Source organism: Uloborus diversus, chromosome 6 (assembly GCF_026930045.1).
Source record: "Uloborus diversus isolate 005 chromosome 6, Udiv.v.3.1, whole genome shotgun sequence".
In the NCBI taxonomy this organism is placed as follows: domain Eukaryota; kingdom Metazoa; phylum Arthropoda; class Arachnida; order Araneae; family Uloboridae; genus Uloborus; species Uloborus diversus.
The window spans coordinates 143,591,156-143,606,764 of record NC_072736.1 but is presented as its reverse complement, the minus strand read 5'-3'; the positions used below and the strand labels follow the sequence as shown (position 1 = coordinate 143,606,764).

At 33.5% G+C, this 15,609-nt stretch overlaps 1 protein-coding gene across 1 annotated transcript in view; it reads right to left on the bottom strand.

The window, feature by feature from the left end:
• Positions 1-15,609, bottom strand: part of LOC129224326 (uncharacterized) — a 430,920-nt gene that overhangs the window by 378,258 nt on the left and 37,053 nt on the right. The window lies entirely within an intron of this gene.

Here is a 15,609-nt window from a genome sequence, read left to right as displayed (position 1 = left end):
AATTCATAGAAATTGTTGAGGTTTTTAAAGCGCATTAAAATTTTAATTAAAAGAATTAAATATTTCTATAAGGAGTATAACTTAAATTTCCTACAATTGTTTTTCTTTTTATTTAATGAAAGAAGAATAACTACTCAATGCGAGTGCCTCCCTTTTTTTATTTTTCTTTTCTAATGCTCTAGTGATTTCTTAAGAAACACATTATTTACTACCATTTGGTGAAAAGTAAGAAAAGAAGTTCATTAAAAATTATAATTGACAAATGAAAAGTCACTAAGTTCGACTTTTTTACCGTTTTTTTTCCGTTGCTAAATGTAATAATACATTTCAAATAATTTTGATATGCATATTCACAAAAGCACGCCATGGAAACTTAATTATTGTAAATAAAAGAAAAAAAAGTGCTTTTAACAAGCATCTATTTTCTACTGCTTCTTCTAATCCTTGTTTATTTTTAGCCACAAAGAATTTGTGTGATTTTTGTAGAAAAACAAGAAGATAGATTTTGTTTTAAAAACCAAGTGTGGTTGTTGGGAATTCACACCTCCGTGAACTTGAATTTCAGAGATGTAAATTAATGTAAAAAAAGAAGTGAACATGTTTTCACATGTTTAACATGTGCAGATTGTAGCAAGGAAGGAAAAAAAATGTCCATGAAAAATGTATCTATTAGGCTTATATTGATGGAAAATTCCTCTCCTCCGTGACAGACTTTATCATTGTCATTATTTCTGAGATGAGAATAAATGATGGAGGAGAAATGCATCAATTTTAGACGGTCTACCAAAACTATAAACAACCAGTATGTTTCCAAATTTACTAATTTGGAAATAGATTAAAACTATACTGTTTTTAATACAAATTTGAACTAAAAAGATAAAATTTAAGCCGTACTTAAGATAACTTAATATTAGATTCACATTAATCATTAAAATAGCTCATTGTTTGCACAATTAACAAAATTACTTCTTTGATATTAAATCGGCCTCTATTTTCAAACACTAAAAGTTTTTTTTTTCTTTCTTTTATTTCCGTGAACATTTTTTTTTTTATTTGCGAGTAAAATAATTGGAATTTAGCTTGGCCATCGTTTATGGTTACATCCAGTAGGTAACACTTTCATGTAAGAATGAAAAAAAAAGATAACAAAAGGTTTTGAAATTGAAAAATATTTTCTTTCAAAAATACACATCTGGAGATCCCCCTCCCATAAAACTTCTCTTCTCTCGATTAACTATGCATAAATCATCGCAACAAAACCTTCAGAACACCAAACTTCATTTTAGTTTCTCTCGTGAAATACTAAAACAATCTCAAAATTAAATTCAGCACCCCACCAGCGAAGCCGTAAATCTTTTTACTCAGCAACCCAGAGCCAGCCACCAGGAGAAAACCCCATCCGCAAACTGGAAACCGGAAACATATCCACTCCGGCTCAAATCTGCACTTTTGGAAGCAAAGCTTCCTCTAATCCCCGGCACATCAACTCTCGCAGTCAGACACTGAACAGCAAACGAACGAAACTGAACGCCGAATGTAATATGCCTAGACGCATTGATAATTGATATTAATGCTCCTCACTCTGAGGGATAACGACAAGGTAAACAACAAGGGCGCAGAGCTTCCAACTGAATTCAGCTACAATTACAAGACCGCTTTGAGTGGAAAAGTGGTCCAGTTGGGGAATTATGGCTTAACTATGTTCAAGTGGTTGACAGATTTGATTTCGTTAAAAAAAAAGGCCAAATTCTAGGAAACTTTTTTTTCTTTTAATTTTTAAATCCTATTAGTTTACATTCTCCTATATATATTTAGAGTGAAGCACCGTTAATGCGTTTCTCTTTTATACGCTTTTATTAGTTATATATACGTTTTTATTAGTTATACTTTTTTTTTTAATTGGTCCCAGCAGCATCTAATACATATTAACGTGTACCCTGTACCTGTTATACATTTTTTTTTTCATTTATACGCTCTTTTCACACAGTCCCTTCAAAAACGTACAAACGGTGCTTCACTTATATATATTGTTCAAATTTTCAATGGTTAATAAAAAAAAAATTTATTCATCCAATCAAATTCAAATACATTTTTTTAACTTGTAGTGGATGACGCTTGCTGTTTATACAGTTTTTTTACCCCAAATGTTAACTTATTAATTTAATTTTATTACATAATTTCAGTTTTATATAGAAGGAAAAAAATCTTATATAAAATATATGTTGGCCTAAATAGGAATTCACTTTAAAAAATATATATCTCTTACTTGTTTTGCTCAATTCACCTTGAAAACTTCAGCACTGTTCAACAAGGAAAAAGGAATCCTATGCACTTGAGGGCAATGTGAACCGGACAGAATAAAATAAATCATCAAGTGTAAACATCTAAGCACTGAGATAATTTCAAAAAATGACAACGAAATAAAATAGTTTTTGAAAAAAGTTGGCTTGATTATTAATACTACTGTGCTTTTAATTTTACATTAGTTAATAAACCATTTTTTTCGCTATGGTCACTTTTAAAACTTCAGTACCGTTCAACATGCAGTAGCAAAAGAAAAAGAATCATGTGCACTTGAGGAAAAGAGACACTTCACAACATTACGCAAGCCATATTAGTAAACATTTGAGCAGTAATATACAGTCACGCCCGTTTATAATGAAACCGTATATAACGAATTAATGTCCATAACGTAATTGCTTCAACACCCTGTCACTTTTCACTGTTTTAATTTAACTTTTTATAACAACGTTAAGCAAGGCTATAAGGAAAATTTTAGTTGGTCCCTTCGACTTTGTTATAAACGGTCGCGATTGCAATGTTAAAAAATGATTGAAATAAAAAAAATTTTTTTTTTTTTTTTGGTTACAAATTCGTATAAATATTAATATGTTTGAATTTTTCATATTTAATTTATGTTTTAATTAATAGAAACCATTCTCTTAGGACGTTATGCCTTTAGCGTTGCTGCCAAGAACACAGCTAAAAATAATTAAGAAATATTACCAAGCAGTCAGCCATTTTGTATATTTTACAGTTATCAGAATCAAGCTATAATTTATCTTAGTAATGTTGTGTGTAATTCATTTAGCTATTATTAAAATTTGATTAATTAGTATAACTTGCTTTAATCTTCAGACACATAATATTAATGTTCAAAACTGTTTCGAAATTAAATTAGTTTTCTGCCCGCTGAACAGCGGCCAAAAATGTGTAGCAGAAATTATTATAACAAATGTGACAAATAAACTACGGAAACATAATTCATTCAAAAAACAATGTAAAGAAATAAAGAAAAAAAAAAACTCTGTTACTGTTTCAAGTAGAGACGTACCGAGTAGCACTTTGGCCGAGTAGCCGAGTACCGAGTACTCGACCTTTCACTACTCGGCCGAGTACCGAGTTACCGAGTACTCGGCCTTTCACTACTCGGCCGAGTTACCAAGTACCAATTATGTTTTAAGAGGAACCACCGACACACATGTAATGAATTTTGAACTTATTGGAATAGTAGTATAGACCTCCTTGTCCGTATAATAGTTTTTAAAACTAAATTCCTGCTGAAATTTAATTACGCATTATATAAACAATTTTGTTTGTGCCAAAAATTTTACAAAAAATTATTTTTAAAATTAGAAATAAATAAATAAAAGGCATGATTAATCAAGTTGGAATTAAAACAAATTACAGTAAAATCCCTCTAATGCGGACACTAACAGGACAAATGTTTTTTGTCCGCAATAGAGAGGTGTTCGCAGGATAGGGGTTTAAAAATGTTATTTGCATTGGAACTGGGGAATTAAAAATTGTCCGCAGAAGAGGGGTGTCCGTTAGGAGGGGTTTCACTGTATACCAATCAATTATAGTTCCAGTCCGCCAAACATAAATAATTTTTAAAAGCAGATAAAACAAATGTGCAAGGAACACTGCAGACACGTGTTTCTGCCCCCCCCCCCCCCCGTTACAAGGAACGTCTTTTTCAGTACATAACATGTGAGCTAAAGAATGTAAAGACATTCGAAAAAAATTCGACTTTTGTCGGATGCCTTTAAACCTACGAACTCCCATTCTGTGCATTGAAAAAGGAATTCCTTGTATTGCCAAAACACGTGTCTGCAGTGTTCCTGCACTGTGTTTTTAACGTTGTTTTACTTCCTTTTATTTTTTAAACAAAGGTATTTTTTATATTTTTTATAACTAATCCATATTTTCTACACTTACCTTTTTTGCATAGTTTTTAATAAATAAGTTTTATTAACTTTGGGGACATTAAAATAAAGATTTATTACATTGAAGCATTACAAACTTCATTATTCTCAAAATTTAAATTTGACTCATAAATTTTAATTGTGAATGATTGCAGAATATAATGCTTGCTCTTTTTTTATAAATTTTAGTACCTGTCTTGGACAATATTCAATTTTTTGCAACTACTCGGTATTGGCCGAGTATCTGATCAGAATTTGGCCGAGTACCGAGTACTCGGTACGTCTCTAGTTTCAAGTGTCATTGAGAATGAGCCACGAAAAACGCTTTGAAATTTGCTTCAAAATATTTTTTGGAAATTTAAAATAATCCTCCAAATAATTTTTCAGTCAAGAAAATATACAATTTTGAGATGATAACCCCCCCCCCCCCCCAAAAAAAAACTTCCCAAAAAACTGGTAAATAGTTGGATAGGTTAGATTCTATACATTTGATTCCACGAACTAATTTGCATCTGCTGTCAGCTGTAAAAGTAAAACGCTTCGTATGCAACTGAGTAAACTCCGTAGACCAGTTGAGCCTACACAGCTGCAGTCTCCGTAATGGTAATTGTATGTTTCCAACAGCAGTTGCAAAACGTATGTATGTGATCACGAAGTGTGAACTTAGAAAATAATTCCATTCATCTATTCGTATTTTTAAAAAAGGAAGAAAACATTTTAAATGTTTTTGTAATTAATTATGAAATTTTTAATTTAATTTAACCTTTATTTTATAGTTAAATTTTAGCTTTTATGGAGGTTGCTTCACTTTGTCGTAAGTGAATCACGTGTTTTTGATGAAACAGAATATACATTTAATGTCAACCAAGATATTTCAAAGAAAATTTGGCTTCTCTTGACGTATCTGCTGCATGCATGTTTTGTTCTTCTGTCATCTTAGAAAAAACAAGGAAAAAGTAAATTCTAGAAGCACCCAAAACCAAAACATGTAATATAGAGAATTTATTTAAAAAAGAAAAAAAAAAAGGAATTTGATAAAAGAAAAATTGTGAATTTCACATTGAATTTATTATAATATTTTTCAGTTGCGAGTTCTTAAGTAAAATCGCTACATTAAAAAATACATATGCATAACATGCGGTGGTTGAAAGCTATTTTTTGGTCAGTAGTATTAAGTAATAGTTTGACGTCACTGTTAAGTCAAACACTTTTTTTCGTGAATTTCGTAAGAGGCAATCCAAAATGTGCCTTAAAAACTTCAAGTCCTCCAAGTAAATGTAGCCGGCTGATCAACTAATAAAGGAGAAAAAAAAAGAGAAAAAAAAACAGCAAGATCCATTTGGTTTTTGCAATTTTTCAAGAAAATGATGTAAACTGCTAAGACAGCTAGCAATTATAGTGAGAGTGCTGTCATAAATTAAGCATTCTTATGTAGCCTCTCGACAAAACATCAATAGTTTGACATTACTTTGTTAAATCGAACATTTTCCTTAGTGATTTTCGTAAGAGTCAATCCAAAATGTGCATTAAAAAACTTCAAATTCCTCAAGCAAATATAGCTAGCTGATAAACCAATAAAGGAGAAAAAAAGAAAAAAACAACAAGGTTCTTTTTGATTTTGTCATTTTTTGAAGAAATTTATGTAAACCACTAAGATAGCTATCAATTATAGTGCGAGTACTGTCACAAATTTAGCACTTTTATGTAGCATCTCTTAAAACATTTTGCAGGAAGAGGGGCATAACTTCATTTCTGAAAAGCTTAGCAAAAATCACAAAAATTCGTACAAATTGCAGCTAGCAAAAACAAACAGCTGCAGCATTGATTTCCAAATAACCAAGCTGATCGATCAAATCAGCCGACGTAATGATGACTCAAACCACTCTGGTTGGCAAAATTAAACTACATTCATAGCAGCAATGTAATTCAGCATACGGATCCGCTCTAAATGCCGAGGATAAACTTGATATCCGAATGCATTAATTTTAATATAGCGGATGCAGCGTTAGGGGATCAGGACATTAAGACTACGCAGTTAATTTATGTGGAGGAGACAGGAGGCAGGGTCCGCTTTCGCAGTTTCACGATATTTCTGGAATGAAAATTAGTTTCAGGGGGCCGAAGTTTGTATTGGTGTAGGGCGCCCCAGGGGATACCTAAGCCCCACTGCGAGACACCATTAGAATCTCGCTACACGAAGCCAAATAAAGAAGTTCTGGGCGACACGAAGGAAGGAATTTAATCACGTTTTCCTTTGTGGCGTTTATTTTTGCTCGAGTAAAGAGTGGATGAAAGATATTACTTCTGCGGAGGAGACACGAAGCGACAATGAATAAAAAGAAATTCGAATTATGTTTATTTTGGTATCATTAACTGCTGAAGGGAAGAGGGTTTTGGCAACATTTTTTGGTTGGTCGATCGGTCGGATGGTTGAGTGAGCACTGTACTGTTTGACCACGAATTGTATGGAATTGGCAAACATCCAGTTAAGGCGACTCCATCTGAATGAGGGGAAAAATAAAAATTTTATGCGCGTATTCCGCTCATTTGAATGAGACTCTGCTTAATTTAGAGGCTAACATACATATGCAAAATCTGACATCCCTGAAAACTAATAGATGCTTCCATTTCCGCGTGTAAACCGGATGTTTGCCTTTCCATACAATCCGTGGTCAAACAGTAAAAGCACTTATTTTCGGGAGTCTTTAATTTTCGCGAGCCCGTCGAAATCGCGAAATATTTCAACTTTACATATGCAATCTGTATTTTACTGCGCATATTTTTAACAATCACAAATTATATCGAAGGAATCCAGGGTAAACCGTATGTGTTTAATTATGTGTATGTATTTTCATGTTTGAATGTTTCAATTTTAATTGAGTTTCATACTGTCTAACTACGGATTGTATGGAAAGAAAAACATCCATTTTACAGCCGGAAATGGACAAATCTATTATTTTTTACCGATGTCAGCTTTTGCAGAAGCAGAGTCTCATTCAAATGAGAGGAATACGCGCATCAATTTTTTACTTTTCCTCCTGATTCACATAGATTCGTCTTATCTGGATGTTTGAAAATTCCATGCAATCCGTGGTTGGACTACGTGTTCGTTTTTATTGTGTAAATGTAATGGTGTTTTTCTGAGATTTTTAGCGGCTAATATTTTTGAAATCTATCAATTTCAACGCCGGGAGTATGTATTTTACAGTGCATATGCAAATTTCTATATTTATACTTTTCCTGTGGCAACGCCTCTGGGATTGCAGTTCTATACTGCGGTCTCTGAGACGAGGGAGGAGAAATGGTAAGACTGCGGCGGCATGATGTATAACAAAGTAAAACTACACCAACAAACCTCAAAATCAGCCTCAGCGGTTTTTCCTTGTAATCAATACAGTCCACTTACCAGCGACCAACCAACACAATCAATATTCGGTTCTGTTCATATGAAATTCGTGAAATTTTCAGACATGCTACGACTAGTAATTTCATGCGCCTTGCTTATGAGCTTTATTCGCTTCAACTGGATTTGCCACCTCATAACACCAGGAAGAACAAGTGACACTAGTTTGCTGAAAAAGAAACTACGTGATGAAACTATTAATTCCGAAATCTTTATAGTTCCGGACACATCCCTAATTTATTCGCCCCTATTTATTTTCATCTTATATTTTCACAATTAGCCAAATTAACTTTCAGAACAAAACAGCTTTTCATAGATGGAAACACTTCACTATTTTTTAAAAACTTTTTGAAATATCCAAATGAGATTAAAAAGGTAGACTAACCAGTGAACGAATTTAAGCTCAGTTTCGTTTTAAAAAATTCATACCATACTTAAAAATTATAGCACTTGATACAAAACAGTAAAAACATTTTAGTTGATACGTGTAATTCTTTTTTTTAATTAGTAAACTGTTAGAGTTCTGAGTCAGGTTTTCAGAGGGTTGAAATGAAAAAAGTCCACCAACACAGTGGACGATAAGATAAACCAACAGCAGGTAGACAGCATTTTTAATAGTTTCCCTTTTGGAAAATGTATGGAAGGAAGCAACTACTGCCAATTCATTTAAAAATAAACTTTTGAAACATTCGTTTTTGTTTCTTTTTTTTTTTTCAATTATTATTATTTTTTAGTTACAAGCTATTTATTCGCTGGGGGAGAGTGTTCATCTACTGGTTAGTCTATCCTACCATCTATTACATGATTTGAACAACTTCCCCTTTTTACATTATTAAGTGTGTTCCTACTTTTACTCTATAAAAGAGCAAAAGAAAAAGCTGTATATTTCAAAGACTGGAGAGAAAAAAAAGGGAAAGAAAAAGCTTTTTTTTTTTCTTTTATCTAACTTTATCACCCGATGACTGAAAATTAACCTTTTACTTCTTTATTTAAAATCGATTCGACATCTATAGTTTTTCAATCAAGTAAAAAAAAGACTTGAATTAAAAAAATTAGTTATTAACTTAGAAATAATGACAAAAACCACTGCAGAGAATTTAAATTCAGACAAATCACACTCTGATAACATAAATTAATAACTTTTCATTCTAAAATTCACATTAGGGAGTAGATATTCCTTTATTTTAATTACCCATTAGAAATACTATTTAGAAACCTAGCAGAAAAAAAACTACACGTTGAACTAATTCACCATTCTCAGTTGTTTTATCTGCTATAAACATGTAGATAACAAAATAAAAGGGCAAACGAAGAATTTACTGCCATCTTACGATTTGCAAATTAAGTTTCTTAATGACTCTCATTACGGTGTTATCAGAACATTAAGATAAGCCGCAAAAACGTTCTTAACATTAATTATAGGTGCTTGCTGCAGTAAAAATAAGAATTCATAATGGGCTAGCCATAAAAGCTTTTATAAACACTTTTGAGTACTTATCTGATTTTAATTTTAGTTTTGCTGAAAAGAATGCCCTAAATTTCTTTCCCGCTATTTAAAGAAATTAACAAATGGGGCGATAATTGTTTTAAATATGTTATTTTAGAATTAGTTTCTTAACAGCCATTTCGTCTTTTTTTTTTTTTTTTTTTCATTTTTAAAAAAAATTTTCCTAATGGGATAGGCATTAGCCAAAATGAGTAAAGCACTAGCGAAAGCGCCATCTATAAGCACAATCCAAAGTTTCCTATTACTGCTGATTTATTTTTTGTGGATATCATATTAGACTTAAGTCTAATATGATATCCACAAAAAATAAATCACACACAAATTTAAAAGAGCATAACAATATCATGACCGAAATTAATCTCCTGAAAAGGGGAAATAATAATGTGTTTTTATAGGAGTAAAACAGGAAAATATCGGTGGAAATGCTGACGATTATCAACATTACGCCAAATTTGGCTTACATTTCGTTTTATCTAAATTGTATGCGAAGAATATTAAAATTTAAGAAAAAGACTGCAATTATAGCACAGCTCATGAAATTAAAGCGCACTGTTACATTAAAGTACAATTCTGCCATAGGCAAGTTAAGGGCAGTAACTGCTTTTTTTTTTTTTTTTTTTTTTTTTGCATTTTGCCACCTTTTTTAAGGTAGCTTATTGTACAAGCTTTCTTATTTGGTTTAAGAGGAAAAAAAGTGTGAAAAAAGTCTAATTCCAACAGTTTCCTATTGTTAGTATTGAATCCAAAACGTGTTTCTTTAAATATCTCGAAAACTCATTTCTGCTGATACTGTCGTTTACCTGCCCACGGCAGAACAAATTACATACTTCAACAATAACGTCAGTAATTTGGCGAAAAAATTTCGATTTTAACCCAAATTTTCTTCAACACATAGCTATTCAATTTGGTAAACAATATGTTACAGTTCAGAGATTAATATTGCACATAAGTTTTTATTTACTACTAGTGGTACCCGCACGGCTTCGCCCGTAATAGCAAATTAAAAGGTCTTTTGGTTCGCCTGTATATTTACAAATGATGTGTAGTAAATTTTCTCGTCAATTGGCTTGTGCCCACGTTACGGTTCCACGTTATGATAATTTCGTATCTCGCCAATTGGCTTGTGCCCATGTTACGGTTCCACGTTATGATAATTTCGTAATTTATTCGTCCATCTTATTTTTTTTTTCTTAAAATTGGAATAGAAAAAGAACAAAATCGAATTTTCGAAAAATCGCTTCGAGGTGCACACCCCCATGCTACATACTAACTTTGTGCCAAATTTCATGAAAATCGGCCGAACGGTCTAGGCGCTATGCGCGTCACAGACATCCTACAGACATCCAGACATCCTCCGGACAGAGAGATTTTCAGCTTTATTATTAGTAAAGATACACCTAAAAATTAACAGGCAGACAAATGGAAAAACGATAATTAAAAATTCGAATCATTTTTTGAAACCAAATTTATTTTGTAGCAAAACTTTGGCAGTTATTTATTGCTTTTGAAATAAAAGCGCTTTTGTAACAATTGACAAAAATGTGGAAATATTTCATGTGATAAGTCCGTTACTGGGTCACAAAATATTTGAACATCGTTTCTGGAAACCTTCAAAATTTAATTGCACTGTGTAGAAGTAGAGAGTACATCTTAGTTATAAAGTTCATGCGAAGAAACAAGGGTCTAACTAGCAGAGCTGTGGACTCGGACTGATTTTGAGGTAAAGGAAGCGGAGTCGAAGGTTTAAAATTTCAAAAGTCGGAGTCGGTCATTTTCCCTCAAAGTCCGCAACTCTACCAGTGCTTGCGGAGTCGGACTGATTTTGAGGTAAAAGAAGCGGAGTCGAGAGTCGAAGGTTTAAAATTTCAAAAGTCGGAGTCGGTCATTTTCCCTCTAAGTCCGCAACTTTGCCAGTGCTTGCGGAGTCGGACTGATTTTCGGGAAATGGAGTTAGAGCAGCAGACTCTAAAATTCCTAGAGTCGGTCATTTTTCCTTCGTTTCCGCAGCCCTGCTAAACTAGGCTGTTTTGTGTAACAACTTGTGATGTTTCCGCAGCCCTGCTAACTAGGCTGTTTTGTGTAACAACTTGTGATGTCTCCGCAGCCCTGCTAACTAGGCTGTTTTTGTGTAACAACTTGTGACGTCTCCGCAGCCCTGCTAACTAGGCTGTTTTGTGTAACAACTTGTGACGTCTCCGCAGCCCTGCTAAACTAGACTGTTTTGTGTAACAACTTGTGATGTCTCCGCAGCCCTGCTAACTAGGCTGCTTTTGTGTAACAACTTATAATAAGTCTTCAAAATGAAATGGCCCAAAAGTAGTACTTGTTGTTGACGTGTCCTAAGTAAACACTAAGGAAAATGCGTGCCATTGCCTCCAGAGGTTGGTCTTCTTTATTTTTTTACGAACACAAGAAAAATTAAATACCATTCACAGTGCAAAATATTTAATTCGCATCTTTACTCACGTGTATTGGCAACGATATGGTTGGTAGCAAGCGTAGAGCTCAATTTTAATTCGCTGCTTGATTATCATAACGTGGAAACGTAGTAGAAAGATGCGGCAAAGTGCATCATTTGTGACGTCATAAAGACCACGCCTTGTTTGAAAATTCGGACAGTTAAAAAAATTAATTAAAAAAAAACTGTTGGGAAAATAAAGGTATTTTCTGGGTCCATGTTATTTTATTTTTGCTCATTCTATCCATTTCCATGACTAAAAGTAGCACTTTTGACTGAAGGAAACCACCCCATTGCAAAAACATATTGCGGATTACTGCATACACGTGTTTCTGGGTAACAAGGACCCCCCCCCCCCTCCCCCTTTTTTTTAAATATATTTTTGTCTTTTCTTAAGCATTTGTCGGATGTTTTTTCATCCATAAGCTTACTTATTTTGCATTGAAAATGGGGTTCCGTGTGAACCTCGAAATACGTGTATGCAGTAATCTGCTTTTTTTTTTTTTTTTTTTTTGCAATTATACGTTATTTCTTATTTTAATTTTTCATGCAAAAAGGTATTCATTCCACTTTAATCTATTAATTTACTAAACGACTGATACAAAAAGAAAAATGAACAAAACGATTTTACCTTAAAAATTCGATTTCAATGCAGTGTAACCGAAACCATTATGATGAGTCGGAATACAATGGTTAAGATTTCAAAAACTCATGTTATCCATGTTTCGTAACATGAACCTAATTAAGCTACAAATGACGCAGTCACGGAACTGCCGGTCGCCATGCTCGAAGAAGAAAAATGGAATTCACAGGAGCGTGTTAAATAAAGCCTTCGCGTGCTTTTTGAGTCCACTTCACAGGCGCTTCTCTATCGACACGAACTTCCTCTGGAAAACTAAGGCTGATATAATACGGAAAAGAATTCATCCGACATTTGGGTTCAATGATCAAAGTGGAACCAGTAGTCTGCGTAAGAAGTAAAGAAGTATCATTGTGCAGAAAAGTAATTTAAAAAAAAGAAAGTATTGCAACGCTTAATAGCTTGAATTTGCAGATGAATCGAAAAATTTTGTCGAATGTCTTTTTATCCATAAGTTCCATTAATAAAGGGGGTTCCTTGTGACCCCGAAACATGGTGCGGGCAATTCTCTGCAAATTTGTGTAATTTAAATTTGTAATGTTCTTTCTGTCTCAGTACAGTAAACTCTTAATCTCAATTTTCCGGGGGTCCGGAATTTCACACTTTCAAAAAAAAAATAATAATAATAATAATAACAAATAAAAATCTGTGGTGTTTAATAGAATGTAGATAAATGCACACATTTTAACTTAATATGGGCAAAATTTATCTTGAGACATTCTTATCGCTTTCTTCCTCCCCTCCCTCCTCCAGTAACATCAAACCTACAAAGACCACCGAAATCTAACTTTCTGAAACATGATTTTTAGTTTTACACTACTTGTTACTTCAGATCTACACTACTTACTGATTTTTAAATCAACCCTACATACTGAAATCTACATTAGTTCGTCTTCGAAAAATTCTGATTACCTTCTCTGTCGTTTTGGTGCAACCTAATTTGATCCGTTGCAGTGAATCTGTTTGCTTGCCTATATGATGTGACTCACACATAGGTCACAAAGGACCTCAAGGCTTGGTGGCAAAGTTAGCCTATGTGCTCTCTGACGTACGCCACATGTGTAATGTGCAATATTGAGCGATATTTTTTTTAATCTTTTACATGCATTTTTTACATACACGTTAGCTAAAATTGAAATGAATTGCAAGTGTTATGAATTTTTTACTTCCTTTTACAAAAAAGGAAGTATTGTATTCGCGAAAAAATTCACTCAAAAATCGACCTTAATTTCCATTCTACTCACACCCGAATGAATACTGAGTTTTTTTTTTTCGACTCGACCACACGTGGATAAGTGCCTAAAAACTTATAGACACGCGAAATATCCATAATGATGATTTCCGAGTTAGTAACAACGAATTTTATCGTGACGTCTGTATGTACGAATGTATGTGCGTATATGCGGATGTGCGTATGTATGTCGCATAACTCAAGAACGGTAAGTCCTAGAAAGTTGAAATTTGGTACGTAGACTCCTAGTGGGGTTTAGTTGCGTGCCACCCCTTTTGGTTGTATTCGGGTGTTTCTAAAGGGGTCTTTTGTCCCTTTTTTGGGGGGGAATCATTGTTAATTTCGATGTAAACTCAAATGGTGTTATAATTTGGCGGACACTTGGCGATATATCACAAATCTTTTGGTCGCCAAGTTTTGTCGCCAACTTGGCAAAAAATTTGGCGATTTTTTTTTATTATTTGTTTCAATTTGGCCACTGTTGATGATTTTTAGAGAGTAAACTATTGAATCGCATTAAAATTGCCAGTAATGGGGAAATGACATTAAACTGGAGTAAAAGGAAGTCATGTGATGCACACACCAACTCGTTTTAAGCCATGAAATACACTAGCATCGTCTTACCTAACTTGCGGATTATCCGCTAATTCGCTTATCTGCGGTTACCGTGGCACTCTTTTCAGCGGATATTCGGTTTACTGTAGTTTATGTACCAAACATTTTTAGAAAGACGTCGATGAAAAAAAATTATCTTCAGATGCATCGCTTGACTGACTATTTAAGTCTATAAGAACAGAATATTTCACTCTGGAACACATAGCGTGCCGCATAAAAATTTCCAATACATAAATCAGAAACCACATGTCTTTGAACTAATTGCACGTTATTAATCCCTTGGAGGACTTTGGGACGTATGCATGTTCCCCCAAGTTCAAAAAATATTTTATAAAATATCGTACACAAATAATTTTTAAACACATTATTTGTTATTTATTAAACAAATAAATATTGTTTAAAAAATTCACTGTAATTTTATTTTGAAAACATTTCAAAAGAAATGCTACCGTGGGCAGGTAAAGAACCACCTGTTAATTAATAAGTATTATATTTTCTCGGAGCATCATAAAAAAAAAAAAACATATGTCGAATAGATTGTAAAATATTTTTACTGTGTGTTCCTATTTCCATTCAAATTGTTTCATAGTAATGAAATTATTATCTTGCAAGTGATTTCGATTTTATATTTAATCAACTAGAGAGAAGTGTACTGCCGGCTGTGGGCAGGTAAAGAGCACTAACTAAAAATGTTTCTCTTTTTTTTTCGGTCATCTATTGTACGTTAGCTTTATTGTAAAAGCTTTCTCATGAGGCTTTCGAAGAAAAGAAACGAAAAAAAAAAAAAAGTCTATGAATCCAATTACTTTTATAGTTGCGTAAACCATCATTTGAGTTCCAGATGTCAAAATTCAAATTAATGCCAGGGGTTGGATGCCAATTGCTGGATACTGTTTGCAGCTGATTTTGTCTAAACAGGATGGTGTAAATTCGAGAGGGTCGGGTATAAACAAAGTCGATTCTGGTGGAGATGGCCCAACCGAGCGCGGAGGTCGGTGGACCAGGGAAGTTTGTATAAAAGCATAGAAAGATAAAATCACATCCACTACGGCCAAGAGAGAACACTAAGCAATTCTTGATTGAGTAAAAAATGACAACAACGTGCATAAAGTACAAATAAAGTAGCATAAAAGAGTTAAAAACTCAGCAAACAGCTGTTTTGGGGCTGTCATATGCAAGCCCTTCATCAGTGCAAAAAAAAAAAAAGAACTAAAAGTCCACACAATGTAAACCGAACGATAAACCGAACGAAAAGAACCGAACGATTTTATCGTTCGGTTTACATTGTGTGGACTTTTAGTTCTTTTTTTTTTTGCACTGATGAAGGGGCTTGCATATGACAGCCCCGAAACAGCTGTTTGCTGAGTTTTTAACTCTTTTATACTACTTTATTTGTACTTTATGCACGTTGTTGTCATTTTTACTCATTCCATAGTACAAAGTTTTCGACTGCTTTTTTACAATTCTTGATTGCTTGAAATTAGTTTTTCCGTTGACTAGTCGGCCAAAATCTGCCGATTTTAACTTTAGCAATTTTTACTGATTGG